Genomic DNA, 12,756 nt, shown 5'->3' with positions numbered 1-12,756 from the left:
TCCCATTCTGTATTTTGTCTTTCCATTGTGTTGATTATTCTATTTGCTACACAGAAGTTTTTTAAAGTCCTATTGGTCTATTTGTACTTTTGATGCCTGTATTTTTGGTGTCAGATCCAAGAAATTATTGCCAAGACCAATGTCATGGAGATTTTCCCCTATGCTTCTGTTAGTGTTGTTCAAGTACTGTTTCCTTATTGGTCTTCTATATGGATGTCCTATCCACTAAATTTAAAGTGGATAATCAAATTATCCTACTATGATTGTGTTGCTGTCTATTTCTCTCTTCAATTCTGTCAGTGTTTGAGTCTGATATTTGGGTGCTCTGATGTTTGGCACATATGTATTTATCATTGTATATATCTTGATGAATTTGCCATTGTATCATTATATAACGTCCTTTGTCTCCTATGACTTTTTAAACTTAGTGTCTCCTTTTTTCTGATATAAGTATGACTATCTCTGCTCTTTTTTGTTACCTTTTGCATGAAATATCTTTTTCCATCTTCATTACTTTCAGCCTATATGTGTCCTTAACTCTAATGTGAGTTTCCTGTAGACAGCATATAGTTGACTTGTTTTTTAAATCCATTCAGTGCTACTCTGTTTTTTGATTGGGAAGTTTAATCCATTTACATTAAAAGTAATTACTGGCCGGGTGCTGTTCCCAGCACTTTGGGAGGTGGAGGCGGGCGTATCACCTGAGGTCAGGAGTTTGAGACCAGCCTTGCCAACATGGTGAAACCCTGTCTCTACTAAAAATACAAAAATTTTTGGCATGGTGGCAGACACCTGTAATCCCAGCTACTTGGGATGTGAGGCAAGAGAATGACTTGAACCTGAGAGGCGGAGATTGCAGTGCACCATGATCGTGCCATTGCACTCTAGCATGGGTGACAGGAGCAAAACTCTATCCCCCTGCCCCCGCAAAAAAAGTAATTACTGACATGGAAGAAGTTATTATTGCCATTTTGTTAATTGTGTTCTGTCTGTCCTATAACTTTTTTGTCCCTCTTTTCCTCTCTTATTGTCTTCCTTTGTGTTTCCATGATTTTTTAGTGACATGTTGTGACTCTTTTCTCATTTTCTTTTGTGTATTTTCTATAGGTATTTTCTTTGTGGCTACCATGGAGCTTACATAAAAAATCTTATAACAATGTATCTTAAGTTGCTAACAGTTTAACTTCAATTGCATACAAAATCTTTACTCTTTTAATCCCCTCACACACTTTATGTTATTAATGTCACAAATTACATATTTTTATAATATGTAACATTAGCATATTTTATAGTCACAGTTATTTTTATACTTTTGTCTTGTAACTTCTATACCAAAATTAAAAGTATGTTATGCACTACCATTTCAGTATTACACTATCTATATTTATAAGTGAGTTTTCTACTTTCATATGTTTTCATGTTGCTGTTTAGCATTCTTCTTTTCAACTTAAAGAATTCCCTTTAGCACTTTTTGTAAAGCGATGAATTCCTTCAGCTTCTGTTTACCTGGGAAAGTTTCTATTTTTCCTTTTTTTTTGTTGTTTGTTTTAATTAGAAATGGGTTTCACTACGTCACCGAGGCTGAAATGCAGTGGCTCTGCGGTGGCTATTCATAGGTGATATCATAGTGCACTATGCAGCCTCAAACTCTTGGGCTCAAATGATTCTCCCAACTCAGCCTCCTGAATGGCTGAGGCTACAGGTGCACAACACTGTCCGCAGCTCTGTTAATTTCTGAAGGATAGTTTTGTCAGTTACACTGTTCTTGGCCGACAATTTTTTTTTCTTTCAGCACTTTGAACATTCATCCCCCCTCCTTCTGGCTTGCAAATGTTTCTGCTGAGAAATTCACTCATAGCCTAATAAATGATGAGTAGCTTTTCTCTTGCTGTCTTCAAAATTATTTTTTTTTTTTGCCATTTGACATTTGATTATATTTTGGTATTGATAAAAGAAAAACTTCACCTGAATTAAATTTAAAGGAGTTTAATTGAGAATGAATGATTCACACATTGAGCAGCCCCCAGAATCACAGCAGATTCACAGAGACTTCAGTGCAGCCACACGGTGGAAGAAGATTTATAGACAAAAAAAAAAGGAAATGATATATAGAAATCAGCAGTGAGGTACAGAAACAGCTGGATTGGTTACAGGTTGGTGTTTGCCTTATTTGAACACAGTTTGAACAATTTACGGTTTAGGAGTGGTTAAAGTATGGCCGCTGGGATTGGCCAAGACTCAGTTATTGTTACAGGCACATACTCCTAAGTTAGGTTTTAAATCTTGTCTAACTATTAAGCTGTGTTACGGTGCATCCACAAGGATTCACATACAGAAGTATGGAGTCCTTCTCAGGCCATATTTAGTTTGCTTTAACAGTGTACACTTCTTTGGAATCATCTGGTTGGAGTGTTTTGTGCTTGCTGAATCTGGATGTTCATTTTCCAGATTTGTGAAATTTTTGGCCTTTGTTTCTGCAAATAAACTTTCTGCCTCTCTCTCCTTCTCTTCTCTTCTCCCATACGCATAAGTTGGCCCACTTGCTATTGTCACATTAGTCCCTTAGATTTTCTTAACCCATCCTACTTTGTTGTTGTTGTTGTTGCTCTGGATGGAAAATTTCAAATGGCTTGTCTTTGTCTTTGCTGATTCTTTCTTCTGCTTGATTAAGTTGACAGTTGAATCTCTCTAGTGAATTGTTCAATTCAGTTATTGTATTCATCAGCTCCAAAATTCCTGTTTGGTTCCTTTCAATATTTTCTATCTCTGTCGATATTTTCATTTTGTTGATGAATCATTTTCCTGAGCTTGTTGAACACCTTTACAACAGCTATTTTGAGTTTTTTAGGTAATTACACTCTTTAAGGTTAATTTAGGAGATATTTTGGTCCTTTAAGTGGACCATGTTTCCCTGTTTCTTAATGTGTTATAACTGTGCTGACATTTATACACTGAAACAAACAACCACCACCCCTTCCAGTCTTCATGGACTGTCTTCATACAGAGAAAGGCCTTCATCAAGCAGCCCAGCTAAAGACTGTGAGGGTTTCTCAAACCTTTTCTGTGGATGCATTTTCTCTGGAGTTGTGCATATAAATTCCCAAATAGAAGGATTTACTGGTTTCTTTTTTTCAGGAGCCCTTATCTCTTGCTCTCTTTGGTGTCTGTCTGTAGTGCTGTTGGTTCTCTAGAGCTTATGCAAGCCACTCAGCTCTTGGTTTTTCTCAGTGCCCCCTAGGCTTCTAGAGTATGTTGAATCCTATCAGCAATTCAAGTCAGGTAAGGCAGAAACCAGTTCTTTGGGCAGCTCCTTTAAAAGCCAGAGCGTTGGATGTATAATTCACTGTTTCCTTCTATCTTTAAAGGAGAGGTTGCTGAGCTGTATGACTTTTGTCTGCTGTTGCACAAATCCTCTGGAGCAGCAACAAACTGTCTAGCTATCTTTTGTTGTCAGTGGCCCTGACAACAAAGTATCTATAACATACTACATATTGCCCATGCTCTGAGGTAGGAGAGACAGAAATCAGTCCCCTGAAAAGCCAGAACATTGGATACATGTTCCAAGTCTTTCCCTTCCCAGGAAGAAGCTAGGAGTTGAGGGTTTTCTTCCACTTGTTCTGCACTGAGCCAACAGGAGGAATTATGATGAATAAGTGCATGCTACTTCACACTGTCACCTTTAGTGGTCCCCATCCTCACAGACTTTCCTGTTAGCACCTAGATTTCGGCAAGACAGAAACCAGTCCCTTGATCAACCACCCCCAAAAATCAAATGTTTAAAGTATGCTTCAATCTTCACCTTCTCTCTACAGGGAGAAGGCAGAAGCTAGGAATTTTATCCTGATCCTACCACACTGATCCAGGCAGAGGACTATGGTCAGTGAGTGGCACAAATTTTCACATTGGCTTTGACGCAGCTGGTTTCATGCTCTTCAGGAGTGCAGGGGCATCTTAAGGGGTTTCTCGATTTCTCATAAATGAAATTGATCCATGCATTGTTGCTGCAAGTTGGTGTCTTTGTCAGGCCAAGGAAGCTCTCTGCCTTCCTATTGTGCCATATTGCTGATACCAGCCTCTTATGATGAGTTTTAAGATACAACACCAAAATCACATTCCATAAAATTAAAAAACAGGTAAGTTGGACTTTATCAAAATTAAAAACTTTTGTTTTGCCAAAGACAATGCTAAGAGAATGATAAGGCATGCCATAGACAAAGGGAAAATACTTGTAAATTACATATTGTATAAGACTTCTATCCAGAATGTAGGAGCTCTTACAACTCATTAATAAGAAACAAATAAGCAATTAAAAATGGGAAACATCTGAATAGACACTTTGCCAAAGAAGATATATAGTTAGAAAATAGATATGTGAAAAGATGCTTGACATCATTTCTCTTTCGGAAAATGTAAATTAAAACCACAATGAAATACCACTACACACCTATTACAATATGTGTTCACAAATACTTGATATTTCTTCCTTCAGGAGGTAGAGCTTATTTCTCCTACCCTTGAATGCATGCTGACTTTTAGTGATTCTAGCAAATATTCTGACAAATAAGAGTAAGGAAAAGGAAAAATAATAGCTTTACAACAGAAAAACATGAAAGACACTACCTTAACCAAGTGATCAAGTTTAATATCACCAGTAAAATTATGTTGTTGACATGTACTAATGGATATGATGTGATAAGAAGAACACTTCACTTCTATAGTATTGTTCCCCAGAACTCATAACCCCAGTCTAACCATAAGAAAACATCAGATAGACCTTCTACAAAATATTTGGCCAATATTCTTCAAAACTTTCAAGGTCATAAAAATAAGAAAGGACTGAACAATTATCACGGATTGGAGAACAGTTTGGAGACATGATGATTAAATTCAGTGGGACACCCTGAATTGGATCCTGGAACAGAAAAAGGACATTGTAGAAAAACTGATGTGATTCAAATAAAATTTGAGTTTTTTTTGTTTTTGTTTTTGTTTTTTTTTAGTGCTCTTCCTTGGCCAATCTATCTAAAATGTCGTACTTCCTGGGCTTCCTGTCCTCTAACCTTGTCTTATTTTTCCTTTTAGCTTTGCCACTTTTTGACTATGTTATATTTGTTTATTGTTTGTCTTCTCCCAACAAAATATCAGCTCTATGAGGAGTGGATCCAAGTTTTATGATTCACAAACAAGAAGATTTTGTAAGCCCTATATAAGAAAAATAAAGAATGTTAAATGAGGTACAAAACATACGTCTAATTAAAATAAGAAAAGAAATCAGAACAAAGACTTTTTAAAAATCTAGGTAGCAAAAAATTAATACAATATTTTTATTAATTCAGCACCTGTCATGCTTCTCTATTTTTTTCTGTTTGGGGCTACATATTCATTTGACTGTCTCTGTATGTGAAAATAATTTTGCAATATATTTCTGATAATAGAAACATAATTCAGTCTTTCTTCTAGCACTTGGACAGTTTTGTTTTGTTTTGTTTTGTTTTGTTTTGTTTTGTTTTGTTTGACACTGAGTCTCACTCTGTTGCCCAGGCTGGAGTGCAGTGACATGATCTCAGCTCACTGCAACCTCTACCTCCTGGGTTCAAGCGATTCTCATGCCTCAGCCTCTCGAGTAGCTGAGACTACAGGTGTGAGCCACCGTGCCGGGCTAAATTTTTTTTTCTTTTTTTTGTATTTTTAGTAGAGACGGGGTTTCACCATGTTGCCCAGGTTGGGCTCAAATTCCTGACCTCAGGTGATCCACTCGTGGAGGCCTCCCAAAGTGCCAGGATTACAGGCATGAGCCACTGCGCCTGGCTGGCCAGTTTGTTTTTATTATTGATAAATGGAACTTCCAAAACATGCATCCTAACACCCAGACAAGCCTACTGAAATATTGCTACAAATCTGTGCCCTACAAACACAGGAATTCTAATGAATTCTATTTTGTACAATTCCCATTAAGAAATGTATAGTGCATTTATAACTGTATACTTTATTGAGTATATTGCCAACAAGAGAGAAGTTGTTTGAGTAAGAATTAATGTAACTCAAATTCTCTGTAATAATTATATTTGTCTAATGACTGGAAGAGTGTTTCACAACTAGCTTCTGACTCAAATCTTGTTTCAATCTTGCTTCTCCTACTCTGGTTACAGACTTTTAGAACTTGTTTCTGTAGGACAATTTTATTTCATGGTATATTTTTTGGGTCTGTACTGTTGTGTCACACAGTTGGTAAATTAGTACAATAGGCAGTGGTAGTAACCTTGGAAGCTATCCCTACATGAGAACAACTAAATAACTTCATACAGAAGTAACTGCATGCCACCTATATACATCCTATTAAGCCTAGATTAGATCTATTCCTAACCCAACTTCTCCTTTAGATGGAGTCCAAAAAATATCTTCTGCCACTCAAATATTACCTGATATAAAAAGAAGTGTAATGGTGAAAAAATTGGAGTGAAGACAGCATTGTTAACAAATTGCAACTAAAATACCTTCTGCAGATTTCATAATTTTTAAAAAATATATAAATGAGTTGAATAAGTTGCTAGGGCCCCTCTTGGGGCCTAAGAAAAATCTCATGCAAGTGAAGAGCCCTGAAGCTTAAACTTCATTAGTTTTTCATCCATGTCCCTAAGAGTAGAAGACTTTGTTTTTGGTTACATCTATATTCTCAGTACTTAGAATAGTGCCTTACATGAAGTAGGTATACAATAAACATATTTTAAATGAATAAATAACAAAGGAGTGGGAGGAGGAAGGAAGGGAAGTAAGGGAGGAAGGGAATGAGGAAGGGAAGATGTGGAATAGTACTTTGCATAATTTGTGTTATGGAAGCATAACATGGTTTTCCTACACTTGGCGGAAAATAACTAGTGTTACACTATTTCCAAGGAAGAACATTACACTGGGACACATGAGGTAGTCCAGGACCCTAAGCTGCACCACATTTTAAGAGAACAAGTCAATACAAGGAGGTAATGGATGAGCCTACTTTGGACTCAGAAGAAGGAAGAACTATGATATGGCCCAGGAGAGTGGAGTACTGGGTAGAAGAAATTTGGATAGAGTCAAAAGAAGAAACTAAAGTTATGATTAAAGGTTTATATACACACATAAATCCAAGAAAGCACCTCTAAGAAATGTTGGGTTCCTGAAGTCTTCTCCTGGTGACTCTGGAAAGGCAAGTGTTATTGATAAATCACATAGCTGTGTGTCTACATTGGCTCATCATTTCTACTTAGGGTTGATATTCAGTAGCAACATACCGGTATGGCCATCCTGCAGTTGGAATATTTAAATATTTCCATAAGAGCTGGGAAAGAGTAATCTCCCCAGCTCCTTCAAGACTTGACCTACTGCTATGGTCACCCTAGCCCCTAATCTGGAATTCCCTAGATCCCCAGCAACTAAAAGAGTAAGTCTAGGGTCAAATCCTGCTTCATCCATAAGTTTGTTTTAATAGGCTGACACCTTTACTGTGCTCATTGTTGAGTCATTTGCATATATTCTGTGGTTCTACTGAGCAGTCAACATAGCTGTATGGAAGAAACCATGAACTAAGGGGAGGTCTTGTCTCACTCTTTGGTACCCCGTGTGTTAGCCTAGGAATACAGCAATACAATCATTTGCTTAGACTGATGGCTCTCTAGGGTTGGGCTTTCCTAGGGTGGAGCACTGGACAGGTAGTCAGCTTTCCCACAATGCTACATGAGGGCAGAAAACAAATCTCTTCTAGTCACTGTTGCATTTTTAGCAGCTAGCCCAGTGATGGAACATAGTAAACACTTACAAACATTTTTTGTTTACAAGTTGAACAGTAAAGAAGATTACTGTTATGATTAAAGGTTTATATACACACATAAATCCAAGAAAGCACCTCTAAGAAATGTTGGGTTCCTGAAGTCTTCTCCTGGTGACTCTGGAAAGGCAAGTGTTATTGATAAATCACATAGCTGTGTGTCTACTTTAAAGTTCTAGACCTGAAAAAGATCATCTAAAAATCTTAGAAAAAAATTATTTAAAAAATTTCCCTTTTATGCAGTAGCGAATCTGAGGCCTGAAATACTGAGGGTCTTGCCCAGAAACCATGAGTTATTAACAGGATCTGTTGCAGAACCCTGGCCTCTTGTATCTTCATTCAGTGTTTTTTTTCCCCTATATTGGGCTTCTCCGCTCAGATCCAAGGAGACAGGTAACCCCAGTACAAATTTCTCACAGCATGGAGAAATTCAGAGATGAGCACAATTCTCTATTACCCTGTAGGAACTGAAAATTTTAAGTGAATATCAGAGTTACACAAGGAAGTAATCTCATATAACAGCTGCAACTGTTTTGCTTTGCTCCTGTTCTTGGAACTGGTGGGCAGGGTGAGGTCAAGAGTTTGAGCAGAGTAGGAAAGTTTGGAAGAGCCACTGTGGAATGTGTGAGGAGAAGACAATAGGAGTTGAATATGAAGATTGTTGAAGGCTGGAAGAATGAGGAAGAAGTTGAATAGGATGACTGCCCATGGACCAGTTACTCAGCATGGTAGATTTATTTATTTATTTATTTATTTATTTATTTATTTATTTGAAAGTCTTGCTTTGTCACCCAGGCTGGAGTGCAGTGGCATCTTGACTCACTGCAGCCTTGACCTCCTGGGCTTAAGGTGATACTCCCATGTCAGCCTCCTGAGTAGCTGGGATGACAGGTGACAGGCATGCACCACTGTAACCAGCTGGTTTTTTAGTGTTTTTTTTTTGTTTTTTTTTTTGAGAGAGGGCTCTTGCTATGTTTCCCAGGGTGCTTTTGAACTCCTGGCCTGGCCTCAAGTTATCCTCCCATCTTGGCTTCTCAAAGTGTGGAATTACAGGCATGAACTACCAGGCCCAGCCAGTAGAGGAATTTTAATAAATAATTATCTAGTCCCAACTTTCAAAAATGCTGAGTTTGAGAAATCCTGTCCTAGAAAAATTTTAAGTGTTTAGTAGTCACTTGTGACTAGTAGCTATTAACAGCTCTGATAATAGAACATTTCTAATCATCATTCTATCAGACAATTCTAGTCTAGAAGATTTTCAAGACTCTTTTTACCTCTGAGGTCCTAAGCAAAACAGTGAAAGAAACAATAAAAACAGCAAGATAGTAAGGATAAATCTTACTATCCTTACTAGAAAGACAAAAAAGACAATGAAAAAAATAAGCAAAAAAATAAAATAGAACTGCCTTTGAGGCATTAATTTCCGATTAAAGCACTTAAACCTGCATAGTTCTTTACTGAAATAGAAAGCTCATATTTTGATTCTGCATTTATTATTCCCACAAAAGTGTGGTATTTGGATCAAATGAACTATGGTCTCTCTGTGGGCTCGTTGACAAACTAGATGCTGCTTTGTAATCTACTGCTGTGCGTTACTTGTCTCACTAATCCTATGCTTCTTTCTTGTTATCCTGCTGTTATAGCTATAAATGCATAGTCTTACCTCTTTTCTTGGCAGACACTTTAGAGTGCAATAGAGAGTAAATGGGATTTACATTTACTATTATCCCCTCAGCTTTAATAAAGACTGGTTTTAATTTTCCCTTTGAGTGCTGAAATAAAACACCTTCCTGCTCATACCACACCTGCATCCAATCCTGGGCACCTGATTTCTGGAGAAAAATGAGATGTCTCTGGTATTTTAAAATATCCGAATAGCTTCCAGGCAGAACATAAATGTTTTAAAAAATTATCCAGTACTTAGAAATAAGAGAGGTGATTACTGAAGGTCCTTTCAGTGGAATGCTGGGCAATTGTTTGATGGATACTTAATGAATTAAGTCTATAAGTTTGTGCACCTTTGATCGACTCTCTATTTGGAAGAGGTTAACTGGTGGAAAACCAATAGCAGTGCAAATGATTCTTGCCCATAGCAATGCAAATGGAATTTATCTATAGAGATATAATTGATTTTCCCCAGTAGAAAAGATAATTCTAAAGTTTTCAATTTATCACCTTATAGGGTATTAGCCAGTTTTGCACATATTAGCATATTCACTTTAGTATTGACTGCCTTGACTACATAAATCTGTCTTTACATTTTCCTTCAAACTAGTTTTAACATCTTACTCTTTATTCACTAATGGGTGGAATAAAATCTTTGACCCATTCATGTTATATTTCTATGAGAGTCATGCTTTTTAACTTTTTGAAAAGTATATTTAGAAGAAATCTAGCTTGGTCAGCTGTTGCTCCTGGATTAAGTGCTCCTTAATTGTGCCCCGGGTGCCTCTTACCTCCCTAGCCTCACAGTAGTGCTAGCCTTGTCTTAACCCCCAACTTCTGGTCGATTTTAGCCAATGGGAGGTAGCACAGGTTCAAGAGGGCAAGGGGAGAGTGAGGTTCTGGTATTTATTACTCCAGATTCCTCCGTGGGATTTTGCCTTGGATGGGCAACATGCTGCTGTCTATTTTAGGATTCCTGTAATCTCTTCTTTTCTTCAGTTCGGTAGGCCTGGGGTGGTTGCTAGCTACATTATCTCTGTGGTTTTCCCACACAATGGCCCCTTATTAAATTCCACTTTTGTACCACCCGATTTCTGTTGCAAGGCCTGCAAATAGAATGGGCTGCTTTTAGAAAAGTGACTCCACTCCATTCCAGGGGTGTTCAAGTCAAGGCTAGATGGTCAGAAGACACTAGTGCCATGAAGGAATTCTCTGCTCTCGGAGAAGGCAAAACTGTGCAATTATGATTTCTAAATATGGAGGCTGCATAGGTCTACAAAAAGCTATCTTGCTTCTGTGTGTGTGTGTGTGTGTATGCACGTGCGTGTGTGTTGTATGCAGGAGTGATGGGGATTGGGAAAGAGAAATGTCAGAAAGGAGAAACATATTGTCATGTTATCATATACGTAGCCAAGGGAGGTTTGTTGATGGTCTGGAAGAGACATCTAGGTTAGTAAAAGAGAGGGCTGAAATTGAGGGAGAGATTTTGCTGGATTAAATTGAGAGACAGGACTAGTTGGATTTCCTAGGCCGACTAAAAATTCCTAAGCCTAGCTGGGGAAGGTGACTGCACCTACCTTTAAACACGGGGCTTGTAACTCAGCTCACACCTGACACATCAGGTAGTAAAGAGGGGTCACTAAAATACAAATTAGGCTAAAAGCAGGAGGTAAAGAAATAGTCAAATCATATATCACCTGAGAGCACAAGGGAGGGACAATGATTGGGATATAAACCCCAGGCATTCAAGCTGGGAGTAGGCAACCCCCTTTGGGTCCCCTCTCATTGTATGGGAGCTCTGTTTTCACTCTATCAAATCTTGCAACTGCACACTCTTCTGGTCCGTGTTTATTCTGGCTCGAGCTGAGCTTTTGCTCACCGTCCACCACTTCTGTTTGCCGCCATCGCCCACCCGCCGTTGACTTCCACCCCTCCAGATCTGGCAGGGTGTCCGCTGCTTTTCTGATCCAGTGAGGCGCCCATTGCCACTCCGGTTTGGGCTAAAGGCTCGCCATTGTTCCTGTGCAGCTAAGTGCCTGGGTTTATCCTAATCGAGCTGAACACTAGTCACTGGGTTCCACGGTTCTCTTCCATGACCCACAGCTTCTAATAGAGCTATTAACACTCACCACATGGCCCAAGGTTCCATTCCTTGGAATCCGTGAGGCCAAGAACCCCAGGTCAGAGAACAAAAGGCTTGCTGCCATCTTGGGAGTGGACACCACCATCGTGGGAGTTCTAAGAACAAAGATCCACCAGTAACAAAATGTGTCAAAATTGGTGAATGTTTAGGTCTGCTTTTAAAAAATGTGACTACCTAACTGTGTGCTCCGAGTAAGAGTATACCAGTCTTGTGTTCAGGTATAGATTTAACTTGGATATGCTAAGAACTTAGTACTCTATGTAACAGAAAAAAGTTTCCGGATGTGCTGCCTATAGTATGATCAAGATGGTGAAATGTCATCTCAGATTTAACTGTGCAATATTCTCATAAAAGGCCTTCTTTGTGGTAGAGAACCCATGTTAAATTTCAGTCCCCATGCTAGAACAAGTAGAGGCCTATGCTCAGCCTCGGCTGTTTTTATTTTTAAATTTTTATTTTTATTTTTATTTTTTTTTGAGACAGAGTCTTGCTCTGTAACCCAGGCTGGAGCACAGCGGCATGATCTCAGCTCACTGCAACCTCCACCTTCTGAGTTCAAGCGATTCTCCTGCCTCAGCCTCCCGAGTAGCTGGGACTACAGGCGTGCACCACCATGCCCAGCTGATTTTTGTATTTTTAGTAGAGATGGGGTTTCACCATGTTGGCCAGGCTGGTCTTGAACTCCTGACCTCAAAGTGATCCACCTGCCTCAGCTTCCCAAAGTGCTGGGATTACAGGTGTGAGCCATTGCTCTGGCTGGTGCTTTAAGAGCTGGTGTAGGTATGGAAATGGGTGAAGCTGGCCCAGGTTACCAGAATCTCAGTTCCAGGAAAGTGTGGCTCAGCAAGGAAGGGAAGATTGATGACTTGTAAACAGTTTGAATTGCTCTAGTGGTTCTCCCTGCCACCCCATCCACACTCACTGTGGGCTACTACCTGTGTCAGATGCTGGGGATCCAAAAATCACTAGTAAGACATAGATCTGCCCTACAAGACTTTCCCACCTCTGACAATATCAACTGAGTGATCTTTTAAATCTTAAATATTATGTAATGAAATCAATATCTTTGACAAGAGGCCTTTTGGGAAAGCACATTGGAAGATATGTGTTGGGGCTTGAGGGGACTAAAAAATAATGCCCGTCTTCA

Source organism: Pongo pygmaeus, chromosome 1 (assembly GCF_028885625.2).
Source record: "Pongo pygmaeus isolate AG05252 chromosome 1, NHGRI_mPonPyg2-v2.0_pri, whole genome shotgun sequence".
Classification (NCBI taxonomy): domain Eukaryota; kingdom Metazoa; phylum Chordata; class Mammalia; order Primates; family Hominidae; genus Pongo; species Pongo pygmaeus.
Note: the sequence above shows the minus strand (reverse complement) of the source record.